Below are 25,831 nucleotides of genomic sequence, written 5' to 3' on the forward strand. Positions count from 1 at the left end.
TTCCAGAACTGTCAGAGAAAAATATAGCAACTTCCTACTCTTAAATTCCTAGAAACAATTAGTCATGCTTTGATCATGCTTTTGATCAATTAGCCTGAGCTAATTGTGGTTTCCAGGGAGGAGGACTTTGTCCAGGTCATGGGTCCAAAGGGTCCAGCCTTTGGTCCAGGAAAGCAAGATCAATTCCACCCGATCACAGGGTTCCAGCAGAATTACTGCAGAATAAGGAAGGGATGCTCTCTCAAGGAGGGGATAATTGGAAAAAAAAAAACAAAAAAAAAAAAACAAACACTTTCCATTATAGTACATAAGGTAAATTAGATGATATAAAGAGAAATAAAAGACATAAGAAAACTCAATAGATGTGGATTTTTATTAATTATTGGAATAAAATGTTAATATAATCATGGACTAGCCTTAGTTTCTGCCTACAGACAAGAAGTCTATTTATTCCTGACCAATTCTTGGGCCTTTACTTTACAGGTTAAAGATAAAGATGAAAGATGTATTGTTGGAGAATTAAGGAGAAGAAATAGGGCTCATGTATTATACAGATATTTATTGAGTTCCTACGTTGTGTGAGACAGTTCTAGGTCCTGGTGAAACTAAACATATGAGGCCCCACTCTTGTGTACTTGTGCAAACAAAATCATTTCAGACATGATCAGAAGTTCCTGGAAAAGTAATACAGAATAATGATGTTAAAAATTACCTGGGAATGAATTCTATTAGATTGGGTGATCTGAAGAGGCCTTGGCAAAAAGGAGATAAAACAATGATGTGAAACAGTCAGTACCTATTAGCTGGAATGTAGTGGATGAGAGGCAGAAAAATTGAGGTGAGTGGAGAGAGAATAGGGTGCGTGTAGGTTATGATGAAGGATTTCAACTTTATTAATTTGAATCTAAAGGCAATTGAAGCCCCGGGAAGATGTTGAATAGGAACGAAATGTGATCTGCTTCAGGTTGCTAAGAAATCATGCTTTTGTTTTTTTAATGATTACTTATGGCAAATTTTTGCATCCCATGCTGTGATGAAAGTGACATGGAATATGAAGATCACAGTAGAGGTTAAAAGAAAAATGGATCAATACCAGGTATATTTTGGAGATAAAGTTGACAAAACTCAGCATGGGGTTAGATATGGAAACTGAAGCTAATTGAAGTGCCAACATTAGCTTCTAGGTTTTAGTCTTGAGCAACTGGGTGGATGGAAAGGTAAGAGCAGAAATAAATTAGGTGATAAAACCAACAAGAGTTTTCTTTGGGCTCTGCTAAATTTGGGTTCCCTGTTAGAGAAGGAGGTGATGATGTCAAATAGGTGATCACATGATTCTGGATATCCTAGGGGAGAGGTTTGGATCCTGATATGTACAGGGCATAGCACCAAACTCTGAGATCCACATATTAAGGTGCTGAGCACAGAAGGAAAAGACAGTGTAGACACTGAAATACATAGGTATCAGTGAAGTAAGAAAAAGAAAGCCATGAAATTGTGATGCTTTGGAGAACTTTTTAAAGAAAGGAGTGATGAATGATGTCACATATTTCTGAGAGAGAAAATTCAGCAGTGTTAGAGAATTGACCATTGGCTTGCATATCATGAAGGTCACTGGTGACCTGAACAAGAGTAGTTTCGGCAGATTGGTGGTAATGGAAGCCCAAACGGAGTGGGTTGTGAAGACAGTGTGGATGGAGACGAGGGGAACTAGGACAGTAGTTGTAGGGAGATATGGGTCTGTATGCCCAGAGCAGGGTTTTCTTAAGCCAGGAAATACTAAAGCAAGTGGATGGTAATAATCCAGAAGAGAATGTAACACTGAAATGCAAAACACAAAACAAAACAAAGACAAGGAGAATTATTTGCAGGATAAAATCCTCAAAGTGGAAAAAGATGAGATTCAGGACACTGGTGAAGGACCTGCCTTTGATGGGAGCTGGAGTCCTTCATCCACCATCACAGGAGAGAAGGGAAGGTGGGACATGTGGATAAAGATAGAAATGTTTCGACGGATTTAATGGTGGGAAAAAAAGTTGCCTTCCGAGAACTTCTGTTTTCTCAACTAATATGTGAAAATGTCATTCACTGAAATCTTAATGAGGGGATATTAGAGGTAGCAGAGAAAGAGGAAAAGTCATAAAACTGTTCTTTCAAAGAGTGAACAAGGAAGCTGTACAAGGGAAGGTGCTGGGATTAGGGGCAGGTGGGCTGTCAGGTGGCATCATGGTCATGGATCTAGACAGAGCTCAGGAAGTCAGTGTAAGATAGTTGGGTTTAACCCAAGTCTGGGATTTTGCTGGTAAAAACAATGTTGCCAAGGAGTAACAAGGAAGTCAAGGCTGTTTTCAAGGGATTAATTAGATTTATAGTCCATGTAAATTAAAACATGAAAGGAGAAAAGGTAGACACGGTGAGGATTATGGATGATTTACAAAGTGGTGGAGTCAATGAAAACCGAAAACTGTTGGCATGAAAGGAAATAGTAGGTTCTGAAGAACTAAGGAGGAGAAGATTAGAGTCGATGTGGGCTGGATTTGGTGAGTTTGGAGAGAGGAAGAAAAGTCTAGGTGACAGCACTGTATGTGAGATTGGGGAAAACAATGATAAATAAGGATTTTAGGAGGGCTTGTCTATCATGAGGAAGGAAAGGAAATCTTCCTTGACATTTTTTTTGAGACACCTCTTCAAAGATTTACAACTGCTTTACAGGTGTGTTTTGGAGTGGGATTGGCTTTTCTTTGAACATGACCCTGCTCTGAGAGTATGCCTGTCTGAACTACACAGGGGATTCTCACTCTTTATAATTGTCAGATCTTCGTCCTATCTCCATAGCAGCGCAGGTGATCTTTTAGAAGAGAGGTCAGCAAACTATTCTGTACATGAAGTTTTACTGGAACACAGCCATGTTCATTCATTTATGTGTCACCCATGGCTACTTTCACACCACAGCTGCAGAACTGAGCAGTGACAGTGGTGCCCACGTGAGAGAGTCCACTAAACCTGAAATATCTACTGTCTAGTTCTCACAGAAAATATGAGCCTATCTCTGAGAATAGATATGCATAGATCAAATCATGTGGCTCCCTCCAGTGACTTCCAATAAAACCCAAATTTGTTGGCTGAGCTGTCTCTCCATACTCACCCCCCTCCTCCAACTCTCCCTCCCAGCCAGCTTATGAATCCACAGTTCCATAGCTGCCTTCTGTGCCTCAACCACAACAAGTGCCTTTCTGCCACTGTGCCTCTGCCATAACTGGTTTCTGGGGCCAAGAACTCTCCCATCCTGGATCCTGGTGTGGCTGTCTCTTCTCACCATTCAAACTTCAACCTCTCTGTCCCCTCCCAACAGAGAGAGATCTCTGGCACTGCATGTGATACTTTCCTTCAGAGTACTTACAACTATTGCGTACTTATTTGTTTGTTTGTATATTTTCTGCTTCTCTCCATGCGAATGTAGGTTCTGTTAGGATGGGGCCCATGTTTGTTTTGTTTTTTCACTGCTTTGTAAGCCCCCATAGAACGTAGAGCCTGGCACAGAGGAGGTGGTCATCAATACTGGTTAAATGAAAGAAATCAAGAATAAAAATAATAAAGTGCTAAGCACTTCAGAATACTGTAGTATGTATCTTTTTTTCATAATACTGCTTCATCTTCTAAGGAGTTTGTCCTGACTGCCTTAACTTGGGGCTTCATATATTGTACACAGGCTTTGGAACCACCCTGAATTATAGCTCTGCCCATTCCCAGATGTCTGATCTTTGATAAAGTACTGAACCTATTTCAGTCTCTCCATTTGGAAAATATAAATAATATAGTAGCAATCCCAGAGCACTGTGAGAATTAAACAAATTTATGCATCCTAGGGCTTCAAAGTAAACCCTTTAACTAAGGGCTTATGGTGACCCCTGAACAAGTAAGTCATGGCTGTTTTCATCACTTTCTTCTCTTTCTTCTCCTTCTCCTTTTCCTTCTTCTCCTTCTCTTTCTCCCTCTTCTCCTCCCCCTCCCCATCCTCCTCTCCCTTTTCCTCCTCCCCTCCCCCTCCTTCCCCTCTCCTTTTCCTACTCCCTTCCCTCTCCCCCTCCCCCTCCTCCATCTTCTTTCTTTCTTTCTTTCTTTCTTTCTTTCTTTCATTCTTTTTCCCCGCCGCCTCCTCCTCCTCCTTCATCACCATCATCATCATCATCATCATCATCATCAACAATATCCCCAGACCGACCATCTACTGCCAGGAAGTCATTGTCACATAAGAATGTGGAAGCATCTTCCATGTCAAACTTCACATCATAAGGCTGAAGTGGGGTTTGCTCCGAGAAGGCACAGTGGTGCGTGATTATGATTTTCAGTCTTACCTGAGTGCTAAGAAGGATAACTTCAGCAGGATTCGGGCATGCCATTTTACTTATTTTGATCTTAAGTTCTTCATTTGTAAAATAGATTATTTCTGAGGTTTTTCCAGTTTTAAAAGTTTATGATTCTTTTGTAACCACAAATCCCCAATGTAATACAAACAGAGGAAAAGGCTAAAAATTAATTTCTTACATAATTTTCGACAACTTCTAACTTTTTAAAAGGTGTAAAACATGACACAGTTTTTATTTTCATCCCGATTTATATTATCAACATTTTTGAGTGTCACAAATTTTTTTTCCTGTAAATGAAGTGCAATCCTCCTCTGTTTCATGAATTGGGAAAAGGATGTTAAATTACTTTTCCAAGGTTGTTATAAAATTTCTTTAAGAAGACCTGGGATTTAAAAAAAAAAAGGCTGCTTATTCCAAGTTTCTTGTCAGTTCCCTGAGTTAGCTTTCATTCTCTCTGGCACCCACAGAACAGTTAACTTGGTAACACGCTCCTTTCAAAAAGTGTAATCCTGGATGAAATAACAATACATGACTCCGAAGAGGTTTCAAAGTACCAAGTATACTTTCTGGATTATAAACTCCTGGAAGAATTTACTTCGTATAGACCACAAAATATATTCAAGTTAGCTAATAAAGAGCCAAAAGTTTTTTTTTTTTTTCACACCAGGAATTAAGTATCAAGGGGGAATTATAAAATGTAACCATTGCAGAAACCTCTTACTTTGCATTCAATGGCTGTGGCTCCTTCCTGTGCAATTCATCATGTAGATAACGGTTTAAAGGGCTGTAAACACTTGTCCTAAGATAATTATTCTAGATTTTTTGGTTTTATTTTCCCATTTAGATTTCAATTAGCATCAAGAGAACAGACATTTGAAAACAGCTAGCAAGAGATCATTTTCATATGCCATAAATCACATATATAAAAGTAGCATTTATCAAACATATTTGTGCTGTTAAAAGAAACTGCATCTAAAGAACAAAAAACTTAACTTTTGTCAGTTTCTTTTCAGTCGCTAAAGAAAGGACTAAGAATAACAGATAAGATACAAATAGAGAGGTAGGTAGCCGATAGATGAATTTGCCTCACAGCATAACTATGTGATCATGATGATAAGGTGGATTATTTTTATGAGCTTTACTCTCTTTTAATGAATATGAAAATATTAATGTTACAAATCCAGTGAGGTGTATTAATACCATTTCCTGGCTCTTGGTAATTTTTGTCCCTTTGAAACTTGGAAGAGGAGTGGAGAAAATAGTAAATCCTCCTTGAAATGTACATATCACTCATGTGCCTGAGATGCCAATAGTCTTAAGGCCCAGGTAACTTATAGGAGTGTCATACTTGGTGTGACAACTGTCCACCTGAATGGAATCTCTATATCATTTATTTTTTTGGAAAATCAAATGAAATCAATTTAAAACAAAACAAAACAAAAGCTATACTTTCCAATCTTGCAGCCATAATGTATCAAAGGGACATTTTCTTAGAAGAAAAGAAAAATCAATAGGCATATATTCTGCAGTATGTGAATCACAAAGCCCTGTATTTCCACAGTTTAACGCCATCTCTCAATGTCCTACAATGGGTGTTTGTCATTGTCACAGTCAGGAGGCTCTTCAAATAGAGACATATTCCAGAATCCTCCAGGAGATAGATTTCAATAGCACTTTGAGCAATTTATGCAACCAGTTTCCCCACTTAGCTGGGAAAGAAGCCATCAACAGAGGGTCGCTAAAGGGGCTTCTGGGTCTTTGGTGGCCTAATTGATTTTCACTTTGCCCTACTGGAGAGTAAATAACGTCCTCACAAATGTCCTACCTGTTTTCATTCCTCTCTCCTCTCTTCTTTGTCTGTTCTTTTCCTCCCTATCTTTGTAGTTCCCTTGCTTCTTACACTTACTCCTCGACCTCCCCAACCCACCTTTCTTGTTTGCAGTAGAAGATAAGAGGATATGATTTAGAAGTGGAAAATATGAATAGGCAGGCATACCACTCAGATACTTTTCTTTTCTCCAACTTCTGACTGGATCATCTCTTTGAGGGTGTAATACATTCAGCAGAAGTTGTATGGTGATGCACAGTGTTAATAGGAACATTTTTGCTCCAATCAAGTTCCGATCACGGTTTGGGGAATTTGTAAAATAAGGCTTATCTCCTGTTTGTTACTTTCCTAGAGAAAATCCACAGTTTACCTAACATGGTAAGATCAGAACTAAAAACACCAAGTTATAGCTTTTGTATATAAGCTCTGTGAGCTAATACGTGAAGGCAAAAATTTGAGTTAGGCTCCATATTGGAATATAAAAATCCAAGGGAAGAGAGATCACAAGACAATACATTAGGAGCATAGGAAGAATATATTTTATTTGATAAATTTTACTTTCTGTTTTTGTATATGTTTAATGCACTTATTACACATGGAGGAATAAAATGTATAAATATATGTATAAATTGACATTGTGCAATTGAAGCTTTGGAAGACCACAGAATAAGAGTGGTCTTCTGCACCTACAAGTTATTTTTAGCCATATTAAATAAATCCTCTGATAATTTTCTCTTTTTAAGACTTTTGAACAGTAAATGGGAATTTGGGGTAAGCTTAGGCTCTTTACAGTCTTGTTATCATTAATACTTGTCCTTAATCAGTCTCCCTTCCAAAGCTATAGCTAGATCCCTATGTGTGATCATTGGTCATAGTGAGGTTAATAATAACTGAGCGCAAATGGCATTTTCATTTGTTTTAATCTAAGTTTATATCATTCTTCTCAGAGCTGGTTACCCCTGTGAGTGGCCACAACCTACTCGTCCTCACTACCTGAATTTCTGAATAATACTCATCTGGGAATCCAGGGATGACCCTCTCAAGGTATGAAGCAAGAACTGTATGGGGAAAATAGACTAAAGCATAAGGGTCTGTTTTACCTTTGTGTCAACAGGAAGACTGATACATATTTTTGTCTTAATTTCTTAATAAGATGAAAGATTTGGATTTTCAAAATTCTCTTCATATAAAGAATTACCACTGATTTCAAAACAATTTCTGCAGTCACCATTATAATTCTTGGTAGAGCAGACAAAAAAATCTTAGCACAATAAATGCAATACCAAAGGTCAGTATTAGGAGAGAATATTACATATAACTAATACCAGGAAAATAGAAACTGTCAGCCAATGATGGGCAAGTTGAAAATATTAGTTTAACACCGCCACTTACTAGCTATGAGACCTGGGGTGAACTTCTTAACCACATTTTTCTCATTTGAAAAACTTGGATAATTATTACCTATTAGCAGGAGGTGGATAAAAGCCTAAAATATATGTCACAATCGATAAAGTGTCGCTGCATTATTATTATGTTCGCAATGTAGGATTTGACCAAAATGACAAGTCTTTATCTAGCTTGTTTGATTGGAGTGTAGATATATACTCCAATGTGGGCCCAGTTTTAACTCAAATATTTCACATACTCTACTTGGGCAGAAAGTGTCCATTGATACTAATATCAGAAGAATTTTTGGTGCGTACAGAAATAGTTTCCATGGAATCTGCCAAGTCTAGGGGAGATAGAGGTATATGAACTTGAATATCTCATATTCCCTGACCACCTAAAGGTATGAAGGCTATGCAGCCTCACATGACAAGGGTAACTGAGAAGGAATGCTTAAGAGATGACCAAATTTAAGCCAATTCAGGATGTGCACCAGAATGTGCTGTTTTGTCACAATGATTGTGGGCTTCAGAATTAGACCTAAGTGTGAATACCAGCTTACCCACCTGGAATGCCAGGAAAGTACTCATGTCAACAGGCCCCACACCATTTCAAAGCGATAACGGGAAGACCCCAGGAGATTATATCATTGAAGAAGGCTTAACACCTTCTTCAGTGCTGTTTAACACTGGTTAGTTTTTCCTTCTTTCCTATAGAAATGTTTGGGTACTACCGTGCAAGTTCATAAATAGCACACTTCAGAAGAGTGAGGTGAAAATACAGATTGTGAAAATAAGCAAGTGTGCCTGGGGGATATGCCCATTTAGCAAAAAAACTCCTTGATAATTAGGGAGGAAATTAAAATTCCATATTTAGCTCACAGACATTAAAGAAAGATAAAGGTAGTATTGAGCAACCCTCAAAATGTGTCGTCTTTTCCTCATTTCCTACTCAAACTAATTACCAAGGACAACAGAGCCATTTTGTTAATTCACACTAATGATGAGGAGCCTCACTGTAAATTACCAAATATCCTAGATTAGTTACTAAATAAGTAAGTCCCATAAAAAATAAAACACAGCAGTGCCGAGATAGAGAAGGCAATATGTTCATTCTGTAATTGCGGCTGAATGTTAATTATTTTGGGTAATACTTTATTCCACATATGTGAATGTTCTTCAGTACATTTGAGGTAATATCAGTTGGTCTCACCATTTCCATATCTAACTGGGATCATTATCTAAATACTGAACAAGTCAACTAAGAAATTTGGATAATGAGTGATTCAATTCACATATGCCACATTCATATTCTAAAATGGTTTTCATTATAGTTTTATTTTTCTTGTAAGTTTTGATTATTCCTTGAACACTAGAGTGCCACAATTACCAGTGGGTAAGGCCACGTGAGTTCAACAAGCTACAAAGCAGCCATGACATTATTAATTGGTTCTTGTAGACTGTGTTTTCAATCAATAATGGTTACAATAGCTGAGGCAGTCATGCGCTAATCTGCTGTGTCTATTAAAATGGCTGCAGTGAGTAGTTTAGCTGTCCTCAGACTGTTCAGGTTTATGTGAAAAGACATTTACTCTCCAGCAGTCCAAGGGTGGTTCAGAGAGGGTAGTCGGAAATGGAAGTCAAGTGTGTGCAAGAGAGCAAACCATTATTCTAGAACTCAGAGCACTCTAACACACCTAACAAGGTTATAATAGAAACACTTTATCCGTGTCTGATCCACTAACATGAACTTATTTGATAACAAATAACTTGTTCTTGAAGAGAGGGTCCAAAAGTTAACTTATATCTCACAGTACAACTAAATAAGAAAAGACTTACAAATCTCCCTCCATAAATCCCCATGATTTCATGTTCCCTTTGGTCATATTGAGGAAAAGACAGAGCAGAAAAGATTTGCTCCTCTAATAGGCTACATAAACAGAAAGCCTATCAATTATATCAAGGAGATAGGTATGACAGAAAAAGTAATAGTTGCAGAAAATTATAGGGGTATAAGGAAAAGAGAAGTAGATTTAATAAAATCTTCTAATTGAAAAAATTATTACCTAGTTTTGTATAGCACATGAAATATGCTGTTCCTGTTATAAGGTTCCTGTTTTAAGGTCATCTGGTTTTGAAGAAAGTAAAACTTCACCTTCTGAGGGAAGCAGATACTATCCATTTCTGAACACCTTATGTAGTTATTTCCCACTTCAAGATGAAATGGGCAGTTCCAAGGAGAGAAATGCATAACATCTGAAACTATGGGGCCTGGAAAGCTTTGGTAGCCCTCCATAGGCCTATTGTATTTCACAGACAAGATAACATGCCATAACTAGTTGGCATTGACCACAAGAGCTGAAAAAGGGTGGACTGCTCTTGCTTTTTCCTACATGAACAACTTCCTATTGCAGTGACTTGTCTATATTGGGTACTGGAAAAGTGTCAGATATTGTACTTACTTTTTGTAGAAGGACCTTGATCCTACCCTCTGCCCTATTGATTTATTTTTAATGTATGGACCTCTTTCAAAACTGCATCACAAATTATCTTTACTTTTGGTTCTTGGCTCTGATTACAACCCTGAAGTTTATGCTCTCCAATTCTTATTAAGAATAGAGCTAGGGGGTGCCTGGGTGGCTCAGGCAGTTAAGTGTCTGACTTCGGCTCAGGTGATGATCTTACGGTTCATGGGTTCCAGCCCCGTGTCAGGCTCTGTGCTGACAGCTCGGAGCCTGGAGCCTGCTTCGGATTCTGTGTCTCCCTCTCTCTCTGCCCCTCCCCCACTCGTGCTCTGTCTCTCTTGCACAAGAATAAATAAACATTAAAAAATTTAAAAATATATAGAGAGCCTTAATTCATCCATACATCTGGATGTTCTCATTTTATTCTAAGGTCAAGCCTGACCATCAGAATCATGTGTTAATACTCTTTTTGTAGCCTCTCATAAAAGCACTCATAAAGCTTCAGTATTCTGTCATTGACAAATATTGAGAGATGGTAGCTATTGAGAGTGGACCTGTGGATCATTATTTATTCAGTGTAGTGATAATGTTAAAGACATAACCTAGTCTATTACCAGAGATCACCTTAAAAAGAAGAGATATTTCCTACTGGTCCTTTTAGCTTCTGGCTCCCAAATGAAGAAACGCTATGATTCTCCTAAGCAATTAAAGTTTATTTATGATCTGAACAGTGTGTTACATGTAAACCATGTCCCTCTTTGCTTTGACTCTCCATTAACTTAGAGACAGGATCTTGGCTTCTAGCAATTGTGTATCCACCAGCTAATACAAATATATACATTTTGATGTATTTATTTTATTCCCAACTGTATTGGTTAGCTATTGCTGCATAACAAATTACCCAAATGTTAGTGTTTAAAAGCAACAAACATTTATTTTCTCACAATTTCTGTGGATACAGCTTTGCTGGGTGCCTCTGCCCCAGGACCTCATAGTTTGTGATCAGATTTTGGCCTGGGCTGTATTCTCATCTGCAAGCTTGTCAAAAGGAAGATCTTCTTCCAAACTCACTCACAGGATTGCTGACAGGATTCAGCGCATCACAGTTTGCTGGATTGTATTCCATAGTTGCTGGATTGTGTTCCATAGTTTCTGACTGTTGGTCAGAGGCCCCCCCCCCCCCACTTAGTACCTTGCCAAAGGGCCCTTTTCATAGGACGGCTCACTGCATGGCAGTTTGAGCAAGCAACTGAGAAAGCAATAGAGAGGGAATAGAATGTAAGTCAATGTCTTTTTGTAACCTGATCTTGGAAGTGATGTTCCATCACTGCTGGGGTATTCTTTTTTTTTTTGTCTTATCAATGGTTACCTTTCTTTTTTTTTTTTTTTTAATATATGAAATTTATTGTCAAATTGGTTTCCATACAACACCCAGTGCTCATCCCAAAAGGTGCCCTCCTCAATACCCATCACCCACCCTCCCCTCCCTCCCACCCCCCATCAACCCTCAGTTTGTTCTCAGTTTTTAACAGTCTCTTATGCTTTGGCTCTCTCCCACTCTAACCTCTTTTTTTTTTTTTTCCTTCCCCTCCCCCATAGGTTTCTGTTAAGTTTCTCAGGATCCACATAAGAGTGAAACCATATGGTATTCTGTTTATTTGATGGAGGTCGCTAGGTCTAGCTTATATTCTAGGGAAGAGAACTGTACAGAAGCATGAATACCAAAAGGTGAGGGATTTGGGACCATTTTAGAAGCTATCTTTTTACTTTCTTATACATAGTTCACCTTTGCCTAAGTCTTCAGTTACTTTTATTCTTTGTGTTACACATACTTCCATTACTTTACTTAAAATGCATACATATCATATGATAACACATGGTGTGTGTTTTATCAATGTATATTGTATGAGATTGTACACCCTTTGTCATTCACTTTAACAACCACAATAATTAGTTTATTAATCTATCTGCTATGGGTATAGATCTGTTTTGAGGACTAGGAATACAATAATTTACCAAAAAAAAAGAAGAAAAAAGTCTTGCCTTTAAGAGCAGTTATGGGGATCCAGCTTAGTATACAATATTCTAACCGAAGAACATTTTTTTAAAGATAATTCCTCTTTATATATTTAGGGTAAACCCAATCTTGTCTTGGTATATTCTCTTTCCAAATATATATTGGATTTGATTTTCTAGTTTTTTAAATCTCTATTATTTTTAGGATTTTTACATATATTTTAAAGAGTAAAATTGATGTGTAGTATCCTTTTACATGCCTTATTTGGCTTTTGATATAAGGATTATACTTCTCTTGTGGAGTAAGTTAGATATTCCCTCTTTTCTGACCATTAGAAAGAGTTTGTTAAATTAAAAAAAAAAAAGGATAGTCTGCATTTTGAACATTTGGTAAAATTCATCTGTAAAACTCCTGGCTCTGCTATTTTATTTCAGTATTTTTATTTTTATTTTTATTTAGCTGTTTTATTTGAAGATTTACAGACTAACTTCTCTAATACCTACAGGATTACTTGAGCTTTTAACCATCTTGAAATAATGTCTGCATGTATATATATTCTCCCTTACATTTTTTGTTTCATCTCAGATTCCAAAATTATAGGAACGTAGTTATTGGTAGTGTTCTCATTATCTTTTTAGTTTCTATTTGTAGTGTGGGCCCCTTTTCATTCATAATATTATGTATTTGTATCTTCTTTTGATGAAAATTGTCAGATTCATCTATTTTGTGGGATTTTTATTTTCATGTATTCCAATTCTGGAATTCTTGGATCCCTCATCTGATTTCCATGTCTCCACAATTCTAGTCTCTGGGCTGTGAATTCCAGGGCCCTGCAAGGCTCCAAATCTCCCTTTCTCCCTGGGTTTTGATTCCCTGATTAGTTTTGAATGAGATACTCCCTGCTATTATAGTATGGTTCCCTACATAGAATATACCAGCCTCTCTTTATATGAGAAGAAGATTTGGATATCACGTGATTTAAAATGGGGGAATCTTGGGGTTCCTGGGTGGCTCAGTTAGCTAAGTGTCCAGCTCTTGGTTTGGGCTCAGGTCATAGTCTCACAGTTTGTGAGGTCGAGTCATTTGTTGGTCTCCAGGCTGACAGTGTGGAGCCTGCTCAGGATTTTCTCTCTCTCTCTCTCTCTCTCTCTCTCTCTCTCCCTTTCCCCCACCCTCAATAAATAAATATTTAGAAAAAATAAAGTAGCTGAATCTTTAGTGTATCCTAGTTATGGTTTCTTAAGCCAATTCTGTCTCAGTCAGAAAATCTACTCTCAGAATGGAACAAAGCACGTCTCTGTGTGCTGGGAGGTATTCCCCATCTCTTCTTGATTCCTCTGCACCTTGGGCCCTAACCCTGCCTCTGGTGCTTTAGATTCTGGGTGGTACCATCCCCTGTACCTAGTAGTGGTCAGACGTTCGGTGCGTCTCCCTTGCCTTTATCCACTTAGCCAGTATCCAGGCCTGGCCATCCCTGACATTGTCCACCTTAAAAATAATCCACCTTATTTGCTTTTCTGCCCTTAACTATTTGGGTCTTCAAGAGAAAGGGAAAATGTCTAGCCACTGCAAATGGATGCCTGGAAAGAGTTCTTCTGACCAAAATTAAAAACCTGAAGCTGAAGCTTAGGGATTGATTATACTTTATCCCTTTGTGTCAATTAGCTTTGAAAGATTTAGCAGCTATGATGTCTCCACTTAAAACTCAGTTGAATCTCTATACAAAAAGAAAAAAAAGACCTCTTAAATTAAACTATCTTTTGAACTTTTATTAAATATTTTTTAAAGTTTATTTATTTATTTTGAGAGAGAGAGAGAGAGAGAAAGAGGGAGAACAAGTGGGGTAGGGGCAGAGAGAGAGAATCCCAAGCAGGCTCTGCACGGCCAGCACAGAGTCCGATGGGGACTCGAAATCTGGGCTCGAACTCACGAACCGTGAGGTCATGGCCTGAGCCAAAATCAAGAGTTGGATGTTTTACTGAGCCACCCAGGTGCCCCTTTATTAAATATATTTTAAACTGATTTTTCTTTCTGCATTATCTACTTTCTGTGTAATCCATAACAATGTCTCTCACTCACATCGAAGAAATACGTGCCTAGTAGTGGATAAGCTGCTCTGGGTCTCTGTTTGCCCAGTATTCACTTACAATTTTCTAATGCCTGCACTTCATCTTGATATGGCTTGGTACCCACGTGACAACAAAAGTCAGGCTGTTTATTTCCTTGCCCTTGATGTTATTTTGCCCAATGCTGAAAATGAACCTAAAAATAAAAATTCACTAACAAAAGTGACTATGATGGTTTATTCTGTAATTTTTCCATTTTTCTTATTTTATAAATTGGCAGAGAATCTCATCAGTCAAAGCTTAGGGAAGAAAATTCTCCACTTCTTTTAAACTGTTTAATAAGGGCTGTGTAATTTTTAATCTTATAGATGGGGATCAGTGCTATAAGGAATAAGCAGATACTCTCCCTGAAGGAAATTGATATCAAATGAACCTCAAGAGTCATCTTTGGTTTGGTATTAATCATTGCTTAATTATCCCCTTCTTTGGTGCTCTTGGAATTTTTCAGAGACGGGACCACAATGCCAGAAAACATAGAAAGTGTCCTTTGTTCCTTGAATTAAGGGCTCTTCCGCTGTCTGTCTCTCCCGCTCATTTGTTACATCTAACAATCTGGAAGTGAATGTGCTTAATAGGCTTTGTCTGAGAAGAGCTTCATTTCTTTTTTGTGAAGGAAGCTATAGCCTTGGAATTGTCTCCTCATGCACTCCACCTTTTGACAGCACTGAGGCTTTATTTATGAAAGAAGTTTAATTAATGCCCTTGGATAAACTGTTAACCTTTGAAATGGTTTCCTGATGCATGGAGGCCCTTTCTCTTCTGCCAGGAATTGATTTTGGAAATGGCCCTGCCTCCTCGTGACTTATGATTCAGAGAGAGGAAGAGACCATGCAAAGTGCAACAAGGCGGGGATGAGAGCCCCGTGAGGTGTAGTGATGAAGGGTTTGCATCAGTATGTGTAAAATATAGATCATTGAAAATGTGTGGAATCAACTTCAAAGAAAGATGATGGTTTTACAAAGAGACTGTAATATCGTGCCATTGAAACAAACTGTAACACTGAAAATATAAGGCAGTTTTCTGACTTGTAAAGCAAGGTTCTCAAATTTCGAGTAAAATCATAAGAATTTTTTTTTTTAAGAATGGCATAGATGATGGATAGACAGAAAGGGAAAGGAAAGACACAACTTTCAGCCTAGTAAATTTTATTGTATTTTCCTGGCACGTCGCCCAGAGACATTTGCAAAGAAAAAGATGCCAGAGTTATTCTTTAGAGGGTTAACTCATATTAATGTAGTTATTGTTCACTGTACACACAGATGTTTTTTAATTAGGTGCTATTTTAGGAAAGTAATGTCTCCAAAGCAGAAGCAATATTTGGGGGCAAAGTGTGTGAGAAGTGTTGCAGAAGTTTCCTCATGTTTGTGGTAATCTAGCCGAATAGTAACTCCTGGTAAAATTAAATTACTGTGGCCCCGCGTCCATTTCCCCGGTAGTACAGTCAGTGGAGACTTCACAGTTTTGTCATTCCAATTATGCCCTTCAGAAGAATACCATATTGGTTTGTTTGCACAGAAATTACAGAAAATACAATCTGCCACGGAGGAAAATAAATAAAACTATGTTCTCAGTTATGTTATTGCCACTTCAGTTTTAGACCTTCTCTTATAAAACCTATTTGTTTTCCGTACTAGGGATACAGATTGCTTATTAAATTAACAAGGGCCAAGCAATAAAGATCTGAGTAGAATAACAATTCGGACCCCACTGGACTATAAAATAATTCCGTTTTTCTCAGTCAAATTGTGAGTGTTAAGCTGCCTGTCGCCTGATTGCGCAACACCACCACCTCACCTTCCCCCTACAGTCCTGGAATTTTCCAATTAGGAGATAGGCTTGTGCTTGAGGCTATGTTATCTACACTCTTAGTCTTAGCCAGCATAGTACGTTCTGTGGAGCGTGCTGAGAACAGGCTAGAAGTGAAAGAACATTGTTTTGACCAGGCCAGTACCTCCCAGCCATGTCACTGCTCACTGATCAGGAGCCACAGCAGAGCCCCCCACTAATCCTGCCCCTCCTCCATGGCAAGGACCACTCTACCTGCTGCTTTCCTGGCACGTGTTCTCGGGGCAGGTGTGTGCAGCTGAGTGCCGCCTGAGAGATGTAGGCTGGCCTTGGGTAGGTTGTAGAAGAAGAAAGAAAAGGCAGGATAAGTCATGAGTCATGAGGTCCTCCAAAGTGAGATGAGATAAAGAATGTCCAGGCTCTGGAGTTTTTCTGACTTGGTGACGGGAACCCATTTCCTGGAGGCATCTTCTCGTTTTAAAGTTCCTTCTGCCTTGTATCACCAGTGTTCAGGATCTTGGGATGACAGAGTGTCATACAGTCCAATTTCTGTTTTGCTCCTGGGAAAAATTAAGGACCAGTGAGCAAAAGTAATTTTCCCAATGGTGCACAGCTTCTTAAGAAACAGCCCAGTCCCTGCAAGCATCTGATTCTCCAAATTCTTAACCTGAAGTTTTTACTAGTGTGTAAAGGGAAATACAGTTTTGATGTGTAACTAAACTGAAAGAGCCAGAAATGTAATCTTATTCTCTGCTTGGTAAGAGATGGTGATAGAAAACGTTTGCTTCTGTCCAGCTTTTATTAAGCATTGAAAAAGGGTGTCACCATTGCCGTCATCTCTAATAACCCTGCTGCTTCCCTAGAGTTTTTAGGAGAGTGGGAGGGCCGGAGGAATCGAAGTATTTTCTCTTCCCTGAATTCAACAATAAGACCAGGATTAAGTTCTCTATGATCTAAATTCCATTATCATTATTCATTGACCTACCATGAAAAGTATTCATGAAAAGTATTCGAAGAGACAGGAAACATCATGTTCTGCCATCTCTGAACATTGTCTAACACTGGACTTCTGGACCAATTTTCATAATCTGTCTTCCCCATCGTCACTGTGAATTCTCAAGATCCGTGGTTCTTGAACTTCAGAGCACGTCAGATTGCTAATCCCCATTGCCAGAGCTTCTGATTCAGTCGTAGGTCTGGAGTAGAGCCCATGAATGTGCATTTGTTTTTTTTATTATTTAAATTCCAGTTAGTTAACATATAGTATAGTATTGGTTTCAGAAGTAGCATTTAGTGGTTCATCACTTACATATAACACCCAGTGCTCATCCCAACAAGTGCCCTCCTTAATGCCCATCACCCATTTAGCCCATCCCCCCACATACCTCCTCTCCAGCAACCCTCAGTTTGTTCTCTGTATTTAAGAGTCTCTTATGGTTTGCCTCCCTTTCTGCTCTAATTTTATTTTTCCTTCCCTTTCCCTATGTTCAACTGTTGCGTTTCTTAAGTTCCACAGAAGAGTGAAATCATATGATATTTGTCTTTCTCTGTCTGACTTATTTCGATTAGCCTAATACACTCTAGTTCCATCCACATTGTTGCAAATGGCAAGATTGCATTCTTTTGGATTACCAAGTAATATTCCGTTGTATACAAATACCACTTCCTCTTTATCCATTCATCCGTCGATGGACATTTGGGCTCTTCCAATACTTTGGCTATTGTTGACAGGGCTGCTATAAACACTGGGGTGCATGTGCCCCTTCGAATCAGCATTTTTATGTCCTTTGGACAAATACCTATTAGTTCGGTTGCTGGGCCGTAGGATATCTCTATTTTTAATTTTTTGATGAACTTCCTTACTGTTCTCCAGAGTGGCTGCACCAGTTTGCATTCCCACCAACAGTGTAACAACCTCTCTGCATCCTCACCAACATCTGTTGTTTCCCGAGTTGTTAATTTTAGCTCCATGAATGTGTGTGTCTAGCAGCCTCACATACGATGCTGCTGCTGCTGATCAGGGCACAACACTTGAAGAACCACCACAATAAAGAAACGTGAACGTAAATTATAATAAAAATATTGAGAATCAGTTTTCGTACACAGACTATAGGTCACTGAAGCACATGTATCAAATTAATAATACTTTATTATTAAGAAGAGAGAAGGAGATTGAAGTTGATTGTAGCGGAAAAAGATTTTATTTGTATTGGTCAAATGTGGTCAAAAGAGAATAGATTAATATAATTGTGCAATTGAAAATAAATTATGTTTTTAAAATAGAAATAATATTTACTTTATGGTAAACAGATTATTAAATTTTTCCAATTTTGTGAGATCAATATCCTAATTTCTGTTTTTCTAGAAAATCATCCACCCTCACCCCCTCAGGAGGCTGGGTGCTCTTTTGTGGATCATTTGAACAGAATCTCTGGATGTGGGGGACACAAAACACAGTAGAGAATTGGGGTGAACAGAATAAAGTAGGGGAAAGAAGGAAACGCAAATGGAGGATTATGGAATTCTCACCTCTTTTCTCTGGACCTACTTCAGAATGCTTGCACACAAGTTGGTCCTCCTGCACCCTGTTCGCCCTGTGTTGCCTGTCATAGGAGATGGATAAGGACTTCTCAGCAGATTTCTCTCCGAAAGGCCTCTAGATACTGATGTTCGGACATACCTAGTGAAAAGCTAAATTGACCTGTGCTCTAGTGGTGCCAATAACTGACAAGTCCTCTCCTCCTAAACAGAGCTTCTTGGGGTGCCCGGGTGGCTCATTCGGTGAAGCGTCCAACTCTTGGTTTCAGCTCAGGTCATGATCTCACAGTTCATGGATTCAAGCCCCTCACTGACACTGCAGAGCCTGCTTGGGATTCTCTCTCTCTCTCTCTCTCTCTCTCTTTCTCTTTCTGCCCCTCCCCTGCTTTCTCTTTCTCAAAATAAATTAATTAATTAAAAAAAAAAACAGAGCTAATCAACAATTTTTTCAAGCCTTGCTCTTAGAAAATAAGTTTAGGGGAGCCTCGGTGGCTCAGTCGGTTGAGCGTCTGACTTCAGCTCAGTCATGATCTCGCAGTTCACGGGTTCGAGCCCCGCATCGGGCTGTGTGCTGACAGCTCAGAACCTGAGCCTGCTTCAGATTCTGTGTCTCCCTCTCTCTCTGCCCCTCCCCTGCTGGCACTGTTTCTCTCTCAAAAATAAATAAACATTAAAAAATTAAAAAAATAAGTTTATGGACAAAAATCACAAGACATTGAAAGAAAATGCAGAATTTGAGAGATATAAAAGCAAAAGAAATAACAAATATACAGACACAGAGACACATGTACACACACAAAAGGGAAATAAATCCTATAATCCGTATCCTCAAAGAGAGTAGAGAAGACAGTGCTTCCACTAAATTATAAAATCCACTACTTTTAAAGAGGCATAATTAGAGATCAAAAAATAGTGCTTGAAAGTTGATGCATAAAAATTAATAAGTAGAAAAGCTCAGAAGCTGAAGAACAGAATAGTTCTAAGAATATGTAATAACAGTGATAAAAAAAATTGAGAAAGAATATAGGATATTAGAGATTTAATCTGAAAAACAGTCATTCCAGAGACAGAAAACAGAATGGAGAAGAAAACTATATATTAAAAAAAAAATTACAAAAGTATGTGCTAATTTTCTGGGACATTATTTAGTTCATCAGTGACTGATAGTACATTCTGTTGACTTAGCCAAAGTTGTGAAATACTTCATATCGTGCTTCTTATAATAGGATGAAAGTAATATCAGCAGTTAAAAAGTCAAGTACCAATCTACTAAGCATATTCTTTAGAGATGTGGAGGTTTACCACCAGTGGACTGAGCTGAACGAATTGAATGTCACTCTGGACAGTGAAACTAGAAAGTGGGAGAGGTGAAACAGAGAGAACACAGACTTTTCCTGTTACACGCCTTTTAGGTGTCTTTTTTTTTTTCCTATTTAAGTTTTTATTATATGTATGTACCACTTAAAAATTAAAATGTATCGGAAAAGAAAATCAGTAAGCACACTTTTGAGAAACACACAAAAGAACATCTGACCGATGTTGAGGCATTCATAGTGGTTAAGAAGAAATTTTGACAGGTTGTGTCTCTCATTTCAATCCCTTTTCTCACGTAATCGATGACTGCATCTTTCCCATGCCTTCTTCCTGCCATAGTAGCAGACTAGGGAATTCTGCAGAGATTAGAAACATAGAGGCTACGGTTTTGGGGAATCAGGCACAAGAGGAGACCTACGCAAACAAGCCACTCTCCTGCTCACGTAGAAGAGGAGAGGTTTATTTTATTCATCGGGCTATAAAATGTACAGACTACATTGGCAATTGTTATTACATCGACAGTCTATTTTATGGGATTATTGTAACCCTAAATCAGCGAAAAAATATTCACATGAGAAGTCTTTAACCAGTAGTGCATCATGCTATTTAACAGAGCATTGCATGGTCATCAGGAGAGGGCACAGATAGTTTTGAAGGTAGACGAACCTGAGTCTCAGTGCTCTTTCAGCCAGTTACTGGGATGGGACCTTGTAAATGCTTCTTAACCTCTTACACCTCATCTATAAAATGAGGGCAGTAACAGTGGCCACCTGCTTATGCCTGTCAAGTGAAATTCAAGTTCGGCAGGTGAAATTCTTAGTTTAGTGCTTAATGCTACATGGGAAATAGTAAACACACTTTAAATCATAGACTTAAACAGCGATGGCCATAGTATTCCTCATTATTACTGAAAGAAGTAGGCTGGTAATAATGTGAAGAAAATTTACAATTATAATGGAAACAGTCCCCAAATCTAATTTTAGTGTTTGTGATGGTTTTGCCTCCCTAAAAACTGTTAGCTCCAAAATGGTAATTAGAATTAAGTACTTTAGCTTTAAGATCTTTAGTTTTTAGTTTAGTTTTAGTTTAAGGCACCTGGGATGGCTCATTAGATTAAGTATCCTACTCTTGATTTTTGCTCAGTTTTGATCAAGCAGTTCATGAATTTGAGCCCCATGTCGGGCTCTGCACTGACAGCCTGGAGCCTGCTTGGGATTCTCTGTCTCCCTCTTTGTACCTTCTCCGTGCTCTCTCTCTCTCAAAAGAAAGAAATAAACATAAAAAAAAAAAATCTTTAGTGTTAGTATTCTTCATTGGAGTGACAACACCAGATGAGAGATAAGAAAAAGAATAAAATGGGAAGATATTTTCAAAATTTGGACTCCATCAGTCCAATGAGTCAGGAGTTTATGTGTATTCCCTCATTCTAAATGAACAAACAACTGCAGGAGAAAGCTTCCTTGAGTTGTGCACAGTGGTGAAGACTGTGGTTCTAAGAACCTTTGAGAGCTGGGTGAGCTACACCTGAACTCTTATTTCTCTGGTGCAGCTACCAGAATAATAGAGTCCCAGAAGACAGACATTATGGACAAAACTTTGGGGTCTCAGCAAAAATAAAATTTTGGTCTTCCCTAAGTGTTCCCAGGTTTTATTTCTACAAAGAAGAAGAGATTAGGTATTTTAGGTAGGGAGATGGAAACTCTAGGGTTTTATCCTTCCTGCTGAATCAGCAGATCCTTTGCTTTCTGACCTTTAGGCAGTGGCGCAAGGCTCATCCATTTGCAAAGGTGTACAGCTGAAAAATAGGAAAGGGAGCTGTCCCTTGGGCTCTCTGCATAGGAAGGGAGTTTTTCATTGTGACTGTATCATTTGTTAATAATATGGGCTTGCTTCAATACGAACAAAGAGTTCATTATAAAAAATCAAAAAACTGAAAGACTTGCAAGACATGATGAACATAAATATTATGCCCTTTTTAACTGACAGGTGAAATGAAGTAAAGAAAGACGAAGTGCAATCCCGTAGGTGACACGGGAAGTGGCAGAAACATACTTTGAAAGTTTTGATCTTGAAATCTCTGTCCGCAGTCACCTTCCACATCCAGAACCCCGTTTTCCTGTCTGGGTGCAACGTTGTGCTATTTGCCTCTTTCAAGAAGGAATTTCTCTAAAGATGGGGGAATGGGAGTCCTCAGAGGATGCTGTCTTCCAAAACTCATGTCATGTAAGAGAAACTTCTGTGAAAGCCAGAAAGGAAATGAAACATGACTAATTAAGCATGTAACCTAACCAAGGAGATGTATAGCAGTTGTTGATATCATAATCATCAGAGCCAATTTGTGAAGCGTCAGAATTTACATCACAGAGTTACAAGTGAGGCAACAGAAATACCTCTTGTGAGGTAATTGTGATGTATTAAAGGCAGGTATATTCCCACCAAACTAGAATATAATTTAGATTTCTACCTAACATCCTGTACATGCAGAAAGCCTATGAAATGCTTCTCAAAAGAATAATTTAAATAGATATAGAAAATGAACACTTTCTCCAAAAAGCATGATGTTTATAGGTTCCAAAGGTATTCCCATAGTCTTACCATTAGAACATTTTTTAGATGACAAATTTATTTGTATGTGTGTATATATATATATATATATGTTTATAATGACTATATATAATATGATTACATAAATATAGGATTATATATTATATATGCATACATATATACACATATGTGTGTGTGTTTCTCTGTCTAGATGCACTAAAATTAGAGACAGAACTGCATCTTCACAAAAAATTAGCTACTTTTCTAAATAAAGCTGGAATATTTCTAGGGGTAATTTCTTGTATGTGAGATATTTGATCCCATGTGTCAGAATTCTACCTGTAGAATTTGCCCAGGACACCCACTTTCCAACACACTAAGATCTATAGTAATGGTCATTATCTCTACAACTAATTCTACATTTCCTTCCCATGGTCCTTCACCTAAATATTGTATAGAATAAAATGTTGTTTGCAACAACAGGCTAAGAGAAGGCATTTTAAAGTCAAGTAAGAAGAGTATTATTGAACTGTTGTGATATACTTTGCTTAAAAACTATTTAGGAGCTACTCAATAATGGGTATGCAGCTTCAGATTTAATAAACTATATTAGGGAACATCTCACAGAAAGCAGATGCAAGAAGGTTGAAATGACAAGGCATCAAATGGCATCATGTCTTCCTCCATCATTGGGGAAGCAACAATAATGACTGAGATTCTCAGATGGTCAACCAACTACTGACTTTAGAAATCTCTGTATAAGAATAAAAATGCTTCCCCCCCCCCCCAAATCTATACATAGAAACTCTTTCAAAACATTTGCCCTTTTGCCCCAGGGACCAAATTATGGTCAGATTCAACAAATACCACAGGAGTTCCTAAAAAATAAAACTCAGGAACAACCTTGAAATGTAACATCTAAAAAGAGCGTGATTGCATCTTGCTGTGGTTTATCCTGGGCTCCTGTCCTCTCTTGTACCCACTCGACATTTCACTTCCTGCTGTCTGTGCCCTCAACTCCCTGCACACATCACACTACTCTTTCAGATTCCCTGATTCTATCTTACTTCCCTGGGGCGAGCTGGGAGTGGGGGAGAAATGGCAAATGGATTGTGAGCAGGACAAAAATGGCAATATGTACAAGAATAGCCACATCTAATTTGATGTTATTTATACTGAAATGCTCACCCATACACGCAACTGCAAATTTTATTTTATTTAATTTATTCATTCTATGGACAGAGAATCATTTTGACCGTCAGAGGTCTGCAGGTGATGTTGATTTCCACCGCTGTGGGCTCATCCCATCTAAAAACTTCTTAACTTTATTCATAAAACTAATAATATGTATTTTTGTATTTTATAAAATGTTAATGTTTAGATGAAGCCACATCTGTGGCTATTGTAATGTTCCTAAATCTTCTGGTCCCATAACATAGTTTCTACTTCCCTGAACCCTTAAGCTTTGAGTGTGTGGACTCTGTTCACTATGTATCTTCTATCACGGCCTGTCGACATACTTGCTCTTCCTTAAATATGTACTTGAAGTGTACAATTCTCAGAATTCTAGCTCCAGCTGGCAGGCAAAGGGAATTTTGTATGAATACGTACTTTGAAACTAGGCACTGTACTATCACAGTGTCTCCAGAGATTTACTTGGGAGTAACACTTAACTATGACGTAAGGTTAGAAAGGTAAGATGAATTGTTATTATTTTGCTAATTTATCCCCAGTTATGTATTTTTAAGTGTCCAACTAGCATTACTCTTGTGACTTCAAAAACCAGTGAGTGGTAAATAATATATTAGGAGCATTTGATAAATTAAAAAGATTCAAGTAGATGATAATTCTCTGAAACCTCAATTTAATGGCTCTAGAGCACTTACTGTTGGATTAATCAGACAGCTTTAATCAGTATATTCAATATACGTTGTTTATTAACACATACTTCTTCAGGATTAACAGCACCCTTCACAGTTCATGCGTGCAACAACAGCATTTGCAGTCTTTCTGATCAATTTTATGTGTAACCTTTCCTTATAACCTATTGTCTCGTGTCAGAGTGCCAGTCCTGTCATTAATAGGAGTTAGTCAGGAATTAGAAATTAGAAAGAAATAGGTAACAATCTGCACATATTTTTACCTCGCCTTTTAACACATTTTATTAAAATTAAAAATTTACATCCTATGCACTATAAAAGTATAAATGACAATCTACATTTCTCTTTCGTCCCAACACATTGGATGATATGCTCCTCAAAGGCAAGTACTATTTTTTAGCAGACGCAGAAACCAATGCCGTGTCCGCACAGCAAGAAAGCAATAATGGTTTTGTTGAACAAACTTGACGGTAAAATGTTATTTATCCATAGCACAAGTAGAAGTGGCCCAGTATATAATAAACACTGTTCATCCAAACCGGTTGTTCAAAACGGCTAAATTACATTGACAAAAACATTGAAGGGCTCTTACTATACATATGAGAACTAAAACTTAAAAAAAAAAAATTCACATGACAGTTTAAGGAACATCAATATGGCATTTAAAGAAGCCTATGGGCCCGAAACTAGGCAACAGGTACCCCTGTTATGAGAAGAAACTGGGCATGATATTTTCAAAAAGGTTTTTTTACATTATTTTTTTAGGTAAGCTCCATGACCCGTGTGGGGCTCGAACTCACAATCCCGAGATCAAGAGTCACATTCTCTACCAACCGAGCCAGCCAGGTATGCCCAAAAAGTTTTTAAGCAAATGTCTATCAGGAGAATTTAAAATTTTAATGTGTTTTATAAATTTTTCATTTTAAATATAGATCAATAATTATTTTAATGTTTTAATTAAAAGAGGAAGAGGACTTCATTTTCCTTCTGCTAAATGATCAAAATGTTTCAACTGTAAAATTTGGACTTCATTGGTTTTAAGTTAGGTCCACCACACATAAGTGAAGATGAAAGAATTATAGAGCAAATTTTTCAGAAAGACAGCGGCACACTACATTTAAGATATTTTACACCACAACAGAGCATTCAGCATAAACGTTTTTCTCTTCCCATTGTGAGTCAAAGCGATCTTTTTGTCCAGCCTTGCACCAGTAGGAACTGCTGGGCAAGCTATGTCTCCGTGTGCATTTGGGAGTCAGTGGGGGAAGAGGGAGGAGTGGTCAAAGCAAATGACGAGCCAGATCCTGATTAAATTGCATTATACAAATCCTGCTCATTCATCCCTGCCTGGAAACGCATGCAGAAATTGTCAGCACAGTCCAGATTTCTTCTCAATGGTCTTGTGTACTGAGGAGCAGGACAGTGGCCCATTTTTATGCCCCAGAAACAATTTTAAGCATAAACCTGAAGTGTTATAACAAAATATCCAAAGCCAAATTAAGCTGAGTTATATACATAGTTGGGGAAAAAAGCAGTACTTTAAGGTTGAACTTTGCAGACTAGGAGAGCTGGGTAATTAACTTAG

General features: G+C 38.1%; 1 long non-coding RNA gene across 1 annotated transcript in view; it reads left to right on the forward strand.

Moving 5' to 3' along the window:
* The window catches only part of LOC132691568 (uncharacterized), a 138,378-nt gene that overhangs the window by 66,912 nt on the left and 45,635 nt on the right, over nucleotides 1-25,831 (forward strand). Inside the window, exons 2-3 of the long non-coding RNA XR_009615866.3 lie at nucleotides 7,140-7,236; nucleotides 25,012-25,092. This is a non-coding gene — a long non-coding RNA (uncharacterized LOC132691568). The remainder of the gene's footprint in view (nucleotides 1-7,139; nucleotides 7,237-25,011; nucleotides 25,093-25,831) is intronic.

The sequence above is a fragment of the Panthera onca genome, chromosome B1 (genome assembly GCF_046562875.1).
Source record: "Panthera onca isolate mPanOnc1 chromosome B1, mPanOnc1 haplotype 2, whole genome shotgun sequence".
NCBI lineage: Eukaryota > Metazoa > Chordata > Mammalia > Carnivora > Felidae > Panthera > Panthera onca.